At 42.1% G+C, this 11826-nt stretch overlaps 1 non-coding gene across 1 annotated transcript; it reads left to right on the forward strand.

Annotated features, from left to right (window-relative positions):
* The first annotated feature begins 1254 nt into the window (after positions 1–1254).
* Positions 1255–1328, forward strand: trnat-agu (transfer RNA threonine (anticodon AGU)). The gene has a single exon. It is a non-coding gene; the product is annotated as a tRNA-Thr (tRNA).
* Positions 1329–11826: the final 10498 nt, after the last annotated feature.

Consider the following 11826-nt stretch of genomic DNA (forward strand, 5'->3'; position numbering starts at 1 on the left):
GTTCATTCCACCATTCTGCTTTCAATGTGAATCCTTTGATTTTGTCAGAAAGATTCATGACATTGGTGTCTGGTCCCTGGTTGTGTTGAATCTATTTAGTTAATCAAATAAATCTGCCAAGTGTGGCAATCCATTTGATATCTTTAAAATAATCAACAAATGACAAGTTCTGTTCCAACAAAAACAGAGTTAGCTCCACTCACAAGTCAGATGCTCTTCTCAATACACATCCACAGGAAATCCAGCGAACTTTGGACTGCAGAAGAAGGCCATTGTAATCTGCGCCCATTTTGTTGCACAGGGCAGCAAATATGCGTGAGTTCAGGGGTCTGGCATTAGAACAAACAGAACAACAGAACGAAACATCATTCAAGTCAGGGCTCATTTTTTTTCGATGCCAATGCTTCTCTGTGTATAATGCAATGTGTTGAAACAACGTTTGGTGCAACCTGTTTTAGTCTCACTATGAGACCACTTTTACAGCCAGTCATAGCCCTTGCCCCATCTGTGTATACACCAATACATTCGTTACATAATGGTTTAGAATTTCACAAATGTCCGCTCCTGTTATTCGAGTTAGCAGTGTAAGGCAGCAAAAAAAAGTCTTTAAACAATTTCTTCTTTTCCCAGACATAGCAAACAAATACTAACAGCTGAGCCTGATTTCCTACGTCTGTGGATTCATCAATTTGAAGTACATACGTAGAGACTGTTTTTAATCACTCCATTAGTTGTATCACCATATCATGTGCCATTTCAGGAATTCTTCAAGAGACGCTGGAGAAAGCAGTATTTTTTTTACCTTTTCTGCTTGCCTGCTGCCAAGCATTACTTTATAAATGTCCACTGCAGCAAAGATAAATGTCAAAGCACCTGCCTAGGTTTGAATCCCAGCAGTGCCTTGGTTTATGTTGGCCTAGGCAATGGAAAGGAAGTTTCTAAACGCTCCTTACATTTTTGCAAGATGGCCGTCCGCAGCAAGCAGCATAAGGTTACCGTAGCCGCAGTCTGGCAAGCTGACCGCCAGAAGTAGAAACAATAACAAGGGGCTAGGGGAAAAGTGGGCCATCCCTGGGTGGATTCGAACCACCAACCTTTCGGTTAACAGCCAAACACGCTGACTGATTGCGCCACAGAGACAGATGGAGGTGCTGCTGCTGTTGCTGCAGTCGTGAAGTTCCTTCACAGTTGCCAGAAATCATTTCCAGCACACGATTTTCTTTGTCGTAGATTGCAACATATGTGACCATGGGGGGAGCGATGGCTTAGTTGGTTAAAGTGCCTGTCTAGTAAACAGGAGGTCCTGGGTTCAAATTCCAGGCGTGCCTTAGGCGGGCTTTGTGTGCTCCTTGCGAAGCTTGCGATTCCGCATCATCGACCTTCAGTTTTTGCAAGATAGGCTTATCATAAAGCCATCAGAGGACGTAATGAACCGGAAAGCCAACTGGACAGACGCCGGTTTGTAAAGAAGAACCAGAACCCAAAGGACACGCGCTACGCGCACCTAACGGCCAATGTCCAATTCCCATTGCCGCCTGTAAGAGAATCTGGAATGCTTGGTTTTTCAGTCAATCTAAATAAATAGTTGAACTGAAAACTCATAGGTCAATTGGTTTTTCTTTTAAGATTCATTTTAGAGGGATGATGCGGTCAAGTCACAGATGTGCAATAATCATTTATTTTGACAAAAATAGGAAACTAATATCAGTCAATTATATTACTGAAAATAAGTAATATTAAGCTTCTGATGGATTACAGTAAGAAACAGATACTACCCATTTTCTTCTTTCTCCTCACAGTACAGCTTATAGGCCAGTCTGGTCAGGCAGGAAGTGGTGTGTCTCTCTCTGTCTCTCCTCTCCAGCTCTGTCTTGTGTCTCATTGCAGGATGAAGAAGTTAAGAGAACTCAAATTCTCTTTGTTTTCCCTTTTATAAGGTTTCCTTCCAACCAATAGCATTTTGCCACCACCATGACTTGGGTGCCTTATGCTAAAGTAATTTAGAAGTGGGGGTCATTTTGAATTTGGCTAGAAGCCAATCAGAGGACAGGTCCCTTTTTGGTCTCTGGTCATAAAGATAGCGTTACCAGGGCTACCAGGGGCTACCAGGGAACTTAGATAAAAGGGAGGAGGTCTGTTTCCTCTACCAAACCAGATGGTATAGAATTTCCCATAGAAAAATACATTCTAACAAATAATATCTTGCAGTCCCCACCTTGGGAGGGAAAAACATTCAACAGATGTTTGACCTTTCAGTAAATAATACAATAATATAAAAAGAATGCAGAACAAAACAAAACAAAACAAAACAAAACAAATTAAAACAGGAATTACAAAATACAAATAAACATTTAGTCAATGAGCCTGTTATATGTAGTTGTGAGGTAGATTGGATTTACCAAGCTTATTACGTGAAACTAATGTCTCACGCCGAATGGTGATAACATCACTATAATAAGTACATATTAGAGGACATAGGTAATAAAACATACACATAGTAACAATTAACACAGATAAGAAAGTAGCACCTTTAAAAGCAAAATCCCATTAAGAATGATTGTAAGTGTTCTCCATATTTCCATCAGAAATCAAATGTTGTGCCCCCTGTTGAACTGTTTTGTGATTGATTTTTATACTAGAAAGTTACAACAAAGGCTCCATATTCTATAAAACCTTTGCATCAACAGGTTTCAGGATCTCTGCAAACATAGCTGCCAACGTGGGTGCAAAATTTAAGTCTTGCGGAATATAAGGCAAGGTCAAATCACCAATCTTAATTGCACTTCTGGTTTGAACACAGAAAGTGGAGTTAGTTATTCGACATTCAAAATTATTGTACAAATAATAACGGTTTGTTGTAATGCACTACGTGTGATTGCCTACTAGTCATGCTTGCAAATATCCTATTTTATCCACAGGTACAGCATGTAAGGTTGATAACTTGGTTATGTCATTAACCCAAAACTGTAACGAGTCTCCAGTAACGTAACATGTACACAACATAGTAGAGCGATAGGTGATTCAACATTCAGTATGATCAACAACATTCCATGAGGTTCTCATTTGACCTACAAATGGAGGTAATTTTCGTAGAGTTAATACTTTTCCATGTGCAATAATACCTAAATCATACATATTATGCAGGAACTTCATCACATTTTCAGCTGTATACAAAATAAAAACAAAACCTATAGTCTTAGTGTCTATATGTGGTTTCAATTGGTAACACTAACAGTTTTCATCAGTTATGGAAATTCAAGTGACAGGGATTGACAAGTTTGTGCATCATATACATCACAAACCAAGTGTCTACTAACTACAGATCCAGTAACACATATTATAGAGTTTAAATGAGGATAACACACATGGATACTATTACAGCAGTTTCTACATCTAAGTCAGATTATCAATATTCAGAACAAATTTTAGGCTTGCAATTCCCATAATGGTTATGGAGTCTCATGGTTGTAAACTATTGCAGCATCAATGACAACCCCCAGGAAACCATCGAGGAATAGCATCATGGTCTCCATTTTCTCTCAGGAACACCTGAAAGATCAAGGGTAGCAGTGATCACTTAACAGTTTTTATCTGATTGATGTGAAACCATTTAAGAGTATCTTTGCCTTTTTCCTGAATTTTGACTTTGTACACTGCTGGACTTAATTTGTCCACAATGAGGAATGGTCCATACCAATCGGCTTCTAAGGTATGGCGTTTGTGTTTGTAATTTCGAACCATACATCTGTCACCAATCTGCAGTTCTTCTTCATGAACTTTGGTGTCAAAATATTTCTTAATTTGTCTCTGTTTGTGGCCTAATTGTTTAGCTACAAAGCGTTGCATTTGATCTACAGACGCTAGGCAATTTCGTAACCAAGTCACATTAGCAGCTTGCAAAAGAACAGGTTGTTCTTCTAAAGGAAGAAAACAATGTCCTGGGACATGCATAAGATGTCCAGTCATCGCCTGATGTGGTGTAATTCTGGTAGTGGAGTGTGGTGTTGACCGCATTGCCATTAGGCACAGAGGTAATGCCTCAGCCCACCTTTTTGGATTGTCTTGACACATTTTTTTCAAAGGTGTTTTTAGAGTGCGGTTTCCACGCTCGACTACTCCTGACGATTGAGGGTGGAATGGAATATGTAATTTCTGGGTGATGCCTAATGCTTGACACATAACTTTCACTACACTGCTTGTGAAATGTGTTCCTCGATCACTATCAATCACCTTCGGTAGTCCCCACCTAGTGAACACATTTTGTATGAGAGTTTTCGCTACAGTGGCAGCAGTGGCACGCCTGCAAGGAAAAGCCTCAATCCACTTTGTGAATTTGTCAAGGATAACCAAAATATACTGGTTTCCCTGTGATGTTTTGGCTAAAGGACCAATGAAATCAATTTGAATATGAGTCCAGGGACCTTCCGGCGGAGTTGATAGTCTGAGTTTGGATTTGTGTGTGAAAGGTGCAGGATTCACCTGTAAGCAGACAAGACAGTGGTTACATGCAGTGGTCATGTCAGCTTTCATAGTCGGCCACCAGTAGTACTGTGTAATCTTCTCTAGTGTCTTTTCTACAGAAAAATGACCTCCTACTGGTGAGTTGTGAAATAGGTCAAAAATATCTGGAGCTAATTGTGAGGGAACACAGACTACAGGGTATTCAGATTGTGGAATGTTTACCATGAGGACCTTGTCAGAATCACCCGCACCCACTAGAGTACTTTTGTGAGACCAAAACGTAGGTTGTGAAGGCAGTTTCTCCTGCAAATGCCAGTGAATATTAGTCTGGATGTCTGAATCTAATTTTTGAATCTCAAAAAGAGACTGTGAGTTAGCCAAGGCAGAGACATTTTCATTGGTAGGCAATGGGTCTGGCAAATGCCACGGACCACAGTGTCTAGCAGCAAATTTAGCACACCGATCAGCTTCATCATTTCTGATATGATGTTCACCTCTATGATCCTTTCTCACAAGGGCCTTAACTTTCAAAACAGCAATTTCGCCTGGTCTCGACTGAATAGAATACCAAATATGCTGTAGTAAGGTAGCATGTTTCAAGGGACGATCATCTGATGATCGGAAATTATTTTTGGCATAGAGAGGTCGCAAGGTACATGCAGTAACAACATAAGCACTATCTGTATAAATATCTGCAGAATCATCAGTTATCCTAAGGGTTTCTAGCAAAGCTGCCAATTCAGAATATTGTGACGATTGTCCTGGACAAGAAAATTTAACAGTGTACTCAGGGAACAATACTGCAAAACCTGCTAGCAATCTACCAGAGTTCTTACAAATGTATGCTGATCCATCAATATACACATTCGGAACCTGTGAACGCGGCTCAAAAACAAAAGGATTAGGCAAAATATCAGTGTCAGGCAATGGACACTCATGTGGTTTACCCTGCATAAGCAACATTTGTGGAATCAATGTGGTTCGTTTACAATCAAGGTCTAAGTCACGTTGCAACATTAACAAAGTCCAATGCGAAAGTCTCTGTGATGAAACTAAAGTATCTGTGGGCTTCAATAACAAGTTCAGTGGAGTATGTGGTGTGTGCAGCACCACTTTGTTCAGTCCTGTAATATAAGTGAAATGTTTCACTGCCCAAAAAGTCGCTAACAAGTGTCTAGTGCACGTATCATACTGTCTCTCAACACCCTGAAGACACCGTGAAGCGAAGGCTACTGGTTTCAGCACACCATGGAGTTCTTGACAAAGCACGGCAGTCAGTGCTTCTTTGGAGGAGCCCACCTCTAGGTGAAAAGGTAGTGTAGGGTTTGGAGTTAGCAGCACAGTAGCTTGCACTAATGCTTGTTTTAACTGTTCAACGGCTTTAGTGTGGTTCTCTGTCCAAGTTTCAGTACTGTAGAAATCTTCAGGCACCTCTTTTCTCAAGAGTTCATATAGTGGCTTTGCAAAAGTAGCAAACTCTGGAATAAAGTCTCGTTGGTATCCCATCAAACCTAGGAAAGAACGCAATGCAGTTTTAGTGACAGGCAAAGGCAACTTTGTGATTAGCTGAACCTTGGCATTGTCAGGTGATTTCCCCTCTGGAGTGAGAGTAACCCCTAGATATGAAACATAGTCTCGAAACAGTTGCACTTTCTTTGGGTTGATTTTCAAACCTGCTTGTGAAAGGAGACTTAAGAGTTCATCAAAGAGCTGAAGATGTTCTTCTTCTGTAGTTGTAGCAAGCAGTAGATCATCGACGTATTGGACAAGGCACTCAGGTCTGGAAAAACCTTTTATAGCCTCAGCCATCCGCTTGTGAAAAATGGTTGGAGAATTATGCAAACCTTGCGGTAAGCGAGTCCATGTGTATTGCTGATTGTCAAAAGTGAAAGCAAATTTGTATTAGCAATTGTGAGCAAGTGGAACGCTCCAGAAACCATTGGAAATGTCCAGCACTGTGAAGACCTTACTGTCAGTTGGGACACGGGACAGTAGAGTGGCAGTGTCTCTTCCAATCGGTGCACAGGTAGGTGTCACAGCGTTGAGTCGCCTGTAGTCCACAGTCAGTCTCCAGGATCCGTCTGGCTTCCGCACAGGCCAAATAGGAGAGTTTGTTGTAGAAGTACAATGTCTTATGACTCCTTGCTGTAACAGAGAACTAATAACAGTTGCAACAGATTCGTGACTTTCAGTGGGGATCCCATATTGTTTTTGAAATTTGTGAGGAGGACCATTGATGTCTTCCTCCTGACCCACATTACCACAATCATGCTTATGCCTGGCAAACACATCAGAGTATTTTGCTATTATTTGCCTCACTGCATAATTTTCATTGAATGGAAGCGGTAATTCACCTGGTGACTTCATAGTACATACTGCATGTGAATCACTAACAGTGTACACAACATTTCTGCCTCTGTTAAACCAAATCTGATTATTAGCATAATCAAGTATTACACCTTCTCTTCTCAAGACATCTGAACCAATAACTGACTGACCCTCAGGTGAAGGCATTAATATAGGAGACCAAGTTGTTTGATAATCACCTATTTTCAAATTACATTTTATACCCTTCATAGCAGTAGTCATGTCTCCCTTAAACCCAGATACATTAGCTGTAATACCTGTAGATAATGTGTGTGTGTGTGGAGATTGAGCATGTAGGACAGATACAGAAGCACCAGTGTCTAAGAGCATGCATTGCTGTGGGCCTCCGTCAACAGCTGCTCTTAAGATCGGCCTATTCCATCTGTCCCGGTAGAGCTTCGTTTCTACCTTCAGGGAGGCCACGCACCCCTATGCGTGCTGTGCATGGGCTGCTTTCCCTGTGAGATCAGTGCGCAGTTGTTGCACTTCCTGACGCAGGAGCTGTAGCTCTTTCTGCGGATACAGGGGAGCAGTTGAGTACTAAGGAGGAGCCAGTGCTGCCTTTGACTCATCATAGGTGGGAGGAGTCACGTTAGGAGTCACCTCGGGGTGTCCCGGCCTGTCTGTTTAACTTGGGGTCAGTGTGAGTCTGATCTCCAGCGTGGTCACTTCTGCCCCTGTTACGCTTGTAACCAGAGTTATGTTTCTTTTCCCAGTGAGGATTATGAGGGGGACAACGCCCATAGTCAGGCTCAGTGTTTAAGAAAACATGAGGCCCCTCGACCTGAAATAGTTTTTCACGGGATTCTTTTTCAGTTTTCCCCTTATTATCAATTTTAACACATTTCCAAGCTCCTTGTTTCACTAATTCCTGTGCTCTGCAAATTTTAGGAAACACATTCTCCCAATCCTTGGTTGCATCAGCTGAGATGCCCAGGATTGCTTTCAAATCAGGGTGTAATCCATGTAAAAAGGATTTCTTAAACTGTTCATCATATATATCATCATCAATTGTATCCAGAAACAAATAGAGAGCTCGTTTTCTCAGAGCATATGCCCTTACATGTTTGCCTTTTCTCTGTGTTGCAGAATAAAATTTACTTCCCCAATCTGCTGCATTCCAGCCACAAGCTTCGCTTATTAACTCTAAGACCTCAGTCCACGAAGTTGCTCTCCCCACTTCATCAACACTTAACAGGGATCTTAAAGTTTGAGAACATGCAGCTAAAACTATTGTTTTCCAATGCAGATCGTTCAGTTGTGGGTGTAACTGAATGCAAGATAAAAGTCGAATTATTAATTCCTCTAAATCTGTCTCTAGAGTAATTGGACCCAAATCATCTTTGAATGCTCTCAGTTCCAGAGCAGTCAGACGCTTAGTTGTCTGAGGCTCATTACTGACTTGAGGATCATCAGAGCTGTCTGTGTTTTCTGAATGACTTCGTCATCTCATACTTTCATGTATTGAACTCGGCTCTGTGTCGCTCGTCCTTAACATCCTGCGTTTCACTGCAGCCCGAGTGCGAACCACACAGACGGGAGCGGATTCAGGATTGAATTCACAGTCCCACGCCTCTCTCTCTAGCTCTTCCCAATATTCATCATCATCAGAGTCCAGTTCAGGACAACACGGACCTCCGACAACTGCAATGATAGCAGTTTTCATGCCTAGTTTGGTTTTTAAGCGCATTACTAGTTGTTTACATGCGGTGTGATTACTTTGGGAAACTTTGGTCGCAGTGTGTCTGAGAGCTGCTTGGCAATCATTGAACTGTTGCTGTAAAGTGCGATTCTCTTTTCTCAGACTCTCATTGTCAGATCTGCGCTGCTCTTTATCGAAACAGGCAGCAGCTGCGATAACAGCATTATTGCTCACTGTCTGCATCTGAAGTTTCAACTCTGCATTTTGTAAAAGCAGGGCAGATTTCTCATCGCTAACACGTTTCAATTTAGTTTCTACCTCGGCAGAATGATCAGATAAGATCTTAACACACTGAGCTAACCCATACAGAGCAGATAATTTCAGTTGTGACTTCTTCACTTTTTCGTTTGTTAACTCCGCTAAACAGGACTCTAAGTTCTGTAATGAAGTGATCGCACACTTTGCTATGGCGTTTTTAATTCGGTCCTTATGGACACACCGGCTTGCCTTCTGACACAGATGATCCATGTTTGCCTCTGTTTACAGAAGGTAACTTTTCAATCACTCGCCCACACTTTATGTGGTTTTCCTCCTTGGAGTTGAAATCACTACACACTCCAAAGGTAAATGATCAGTTCGTACAATCCTGGCTATGCTGACGACACCGTTACGCGAGGTTCGTCTTTCAGGCAAAGTCGGATATACAGCGCTATTCTGTTAATGCATGCACATTAATACTGCAGAGCAATCTGTGACTTGTAGCAAATATCCGTCATCCCCCCGTACTGGCCACCACTATGTAAGAGAATCTGGAATGCTTGGTTTTTCAGTCAATCTAAATAAATAGTTGAACTGAAAACTCATAGGTCAATTGGTTTCTCTTTTAAGATTCTTTTTATAGGGAAGATGCGGTCAAGTCACAGATGTGCAATAATCATTTATTTTGACAAAAATAGGAAACTAATATCATTCAATTATATTACTGAAAATAAGTAATATTAAGCTTCTGATGGATTACAGTAAGAAACAGATACTACCCATTTTCTTCTTTCTCCTCACAGTACAGCTTATAGTCCAGTCTGGTCAGGCAGGAAGCGGTGTGTCTCTCTCTGTCTCTCCTCTCCAGCTCTGTCTTGTGTCTCGCTGCAGGATGAAGAAGTTAAGAGAACTCAAATTCTCTTTGTTTTCCCTTTTATAAGGTTTCCTTCCAACCAATAGCATTTTGCCACCACCATGACTTGGGTGCCTTATGTTAAAGTAATTTAGAAGTGGGGGTCATTTTGAATTTGGCTAGGAGCCAATCAGAGGACAGGTCCCTTTTTGGTCTCTGGTCATAAAGATAGGGTTACCAGGTCTACCAGGGGCTACCAGGGAACTTAGATAAAAGGGAGGAGGTCTGTTTCCTCTACCAAACCAGATGGTATAGAATTTCCCATAGAAAAATACATTCTAACAAATAATATCTTACACGCCCCTGGACAGTTGCAACAGGGAGCTTGTTGCTCCCGTCAACCTTACGTTTACACCTCTGTGTGCTTCCTGTGTTGCAGCCTGCATCCACATTTTGTCGTAGAATGCAACATACGTGACCATTGGGGGAGCGATAGCAAGCAAGAGAGTTAGATATCGAGAGTCATAGCTAGCTAGATAGATAGATAGATAGATAGGTTTTAGGTTTTAATAAGTACTTTATTTACAAGTTGAAATAAACAAAAACACAGTACAGCAATCCACTAAATCATTAACACAGCAACAACCCCAAGTATAAAAACAGCAGTCTTATACATTAAAAGCACATAAAACAGCAAACCAACCATGAAATCATCATATAAACAACACTAAAACACCCCCCTCCACTTCACACTTTCTTTACACACCACAGTAGCTCAAAGTTGTCCAAATCCTGCATAGCGCTGTAGAACTGAAAATCTACCCTGATTTTAGACACCACTAGATGTTTGAAAATATGCACAGGATCCTGAGCGATAAAACCATTGACTTTGTTCTTCCTGCTTTTTAAAATGGCAAACTTGGCCTGTCCAAAAATAAAATTGCTCAGCTGAAAAATGCTTCGCCTCGTCTTTCGGTATTTAAAACCAAAAATAAAACTTGCTTCAGTAAACGGCAAACCGAGACCCTCAATCAGCGTCTTCATTAGCATAAACAGTGGCCTCAGTCTGGCACAGAAAAAAAGCAGTGAAAAACAGTCTCCCTCTGAGAACAGCAAGGACAATTGTCCGTAACCCCAGGCTTAATGATGGTCAGAAAAGAGTTAATGGCAATGATGGAGTGCAGGATCCTCCACTGCAGATCCCCCGACCTTTTTTGCAGTGGAGGTTTGTACAAAGTATGCCAAGCCGGTTCAAACTCCTCCCCCACCCCTAACTGCTCTCGCCAGTGCATATCAGGTAACTGCTGGAGCTGCTGCTGGTAACGAACCTTCACACAGGCCTTGTACACCTGCTTCCCATCCACAGTAAATAGAGAAAGCTCAGTAACATTCTCAACCTTCAGTAAATGACCCGGCACCTCAGTGTGCTGACTGAATGCTGGGGACACTGTTAACAAGGGGAACTCAGAGTCAGACTGTGGGGCCCTCCTTTGCCTAAGCATTCTCTCCACCAAAACCAGCCCCTCTGTTGGCAGAGCATTACGGACCCGATTTAGAAACCGTTCCACTACACGCTCAGAGTTAACGCCCAGCTCTGCAGCCAAAAGCTCAGGCTCAACAACAACAACAAGTGCCCGACTTTCACCACTCCAGCCCTGACTAACACACTAGTGAAATGCGACCTCTCCACTAGCTGTGTTTGGAAAAATTGATTCAGAATCAGGGGCTCCTCCAGTACACCATAGAAACTGAACCTCTCAGTATCTCTGCTGACAATTCTGAACAAGCTCCAGGCCTTCAGGAGACTGCAGTAGTACAGGGGCAACTGGGTCACCTTAAGGCAATGCATTTCTATGAGAAAAATACTCTTTCCAAACTCCCCCACCTGTCGCAGGAAACCCAGAGCAAGCTGTGCCCAGGGCAGGTCCTCTGAAGAGTACAGCAGCCTCTGAAGTGCCTTCAGACGAAAGGCCACAGTCCTACTGGCAATGTCGATCAGACCCTGCCCCCCCTCTGCCAAAGGCAGATACAGCACACATTGTCTGATCCAGTGCAGCCCGTCCCAAACAAAATCCAACAAAATGGACTGAAGCTGCTTAATCAAAACCTCAGGAGGTTCTAAAACAATAAACCTGTGCCATACACTTGAGGCAACCAGGTTATTAACTACAAGTGCCCTGCCCCTATAAGACAGTTGAGGAAGTAACCACCGCCATCGCTGCAACCTGGCTTTAAATTTCTCCAC

The sequence above is a fragment of the Amia ocellicauda genome, chromosome 2, assembly GCF_036373705.1.
Source record: "Amia ocellicauda isolate fAmiCal2 chromosome 2, fAmiCal2.hap1, whole genome shotgun sequence".
Lineage (NCBI taxonomy): Eukaryota > Metazoa > Chordata > Actinopteri > Amiiformes > Amiidae > Amia > Amia ocellicauda.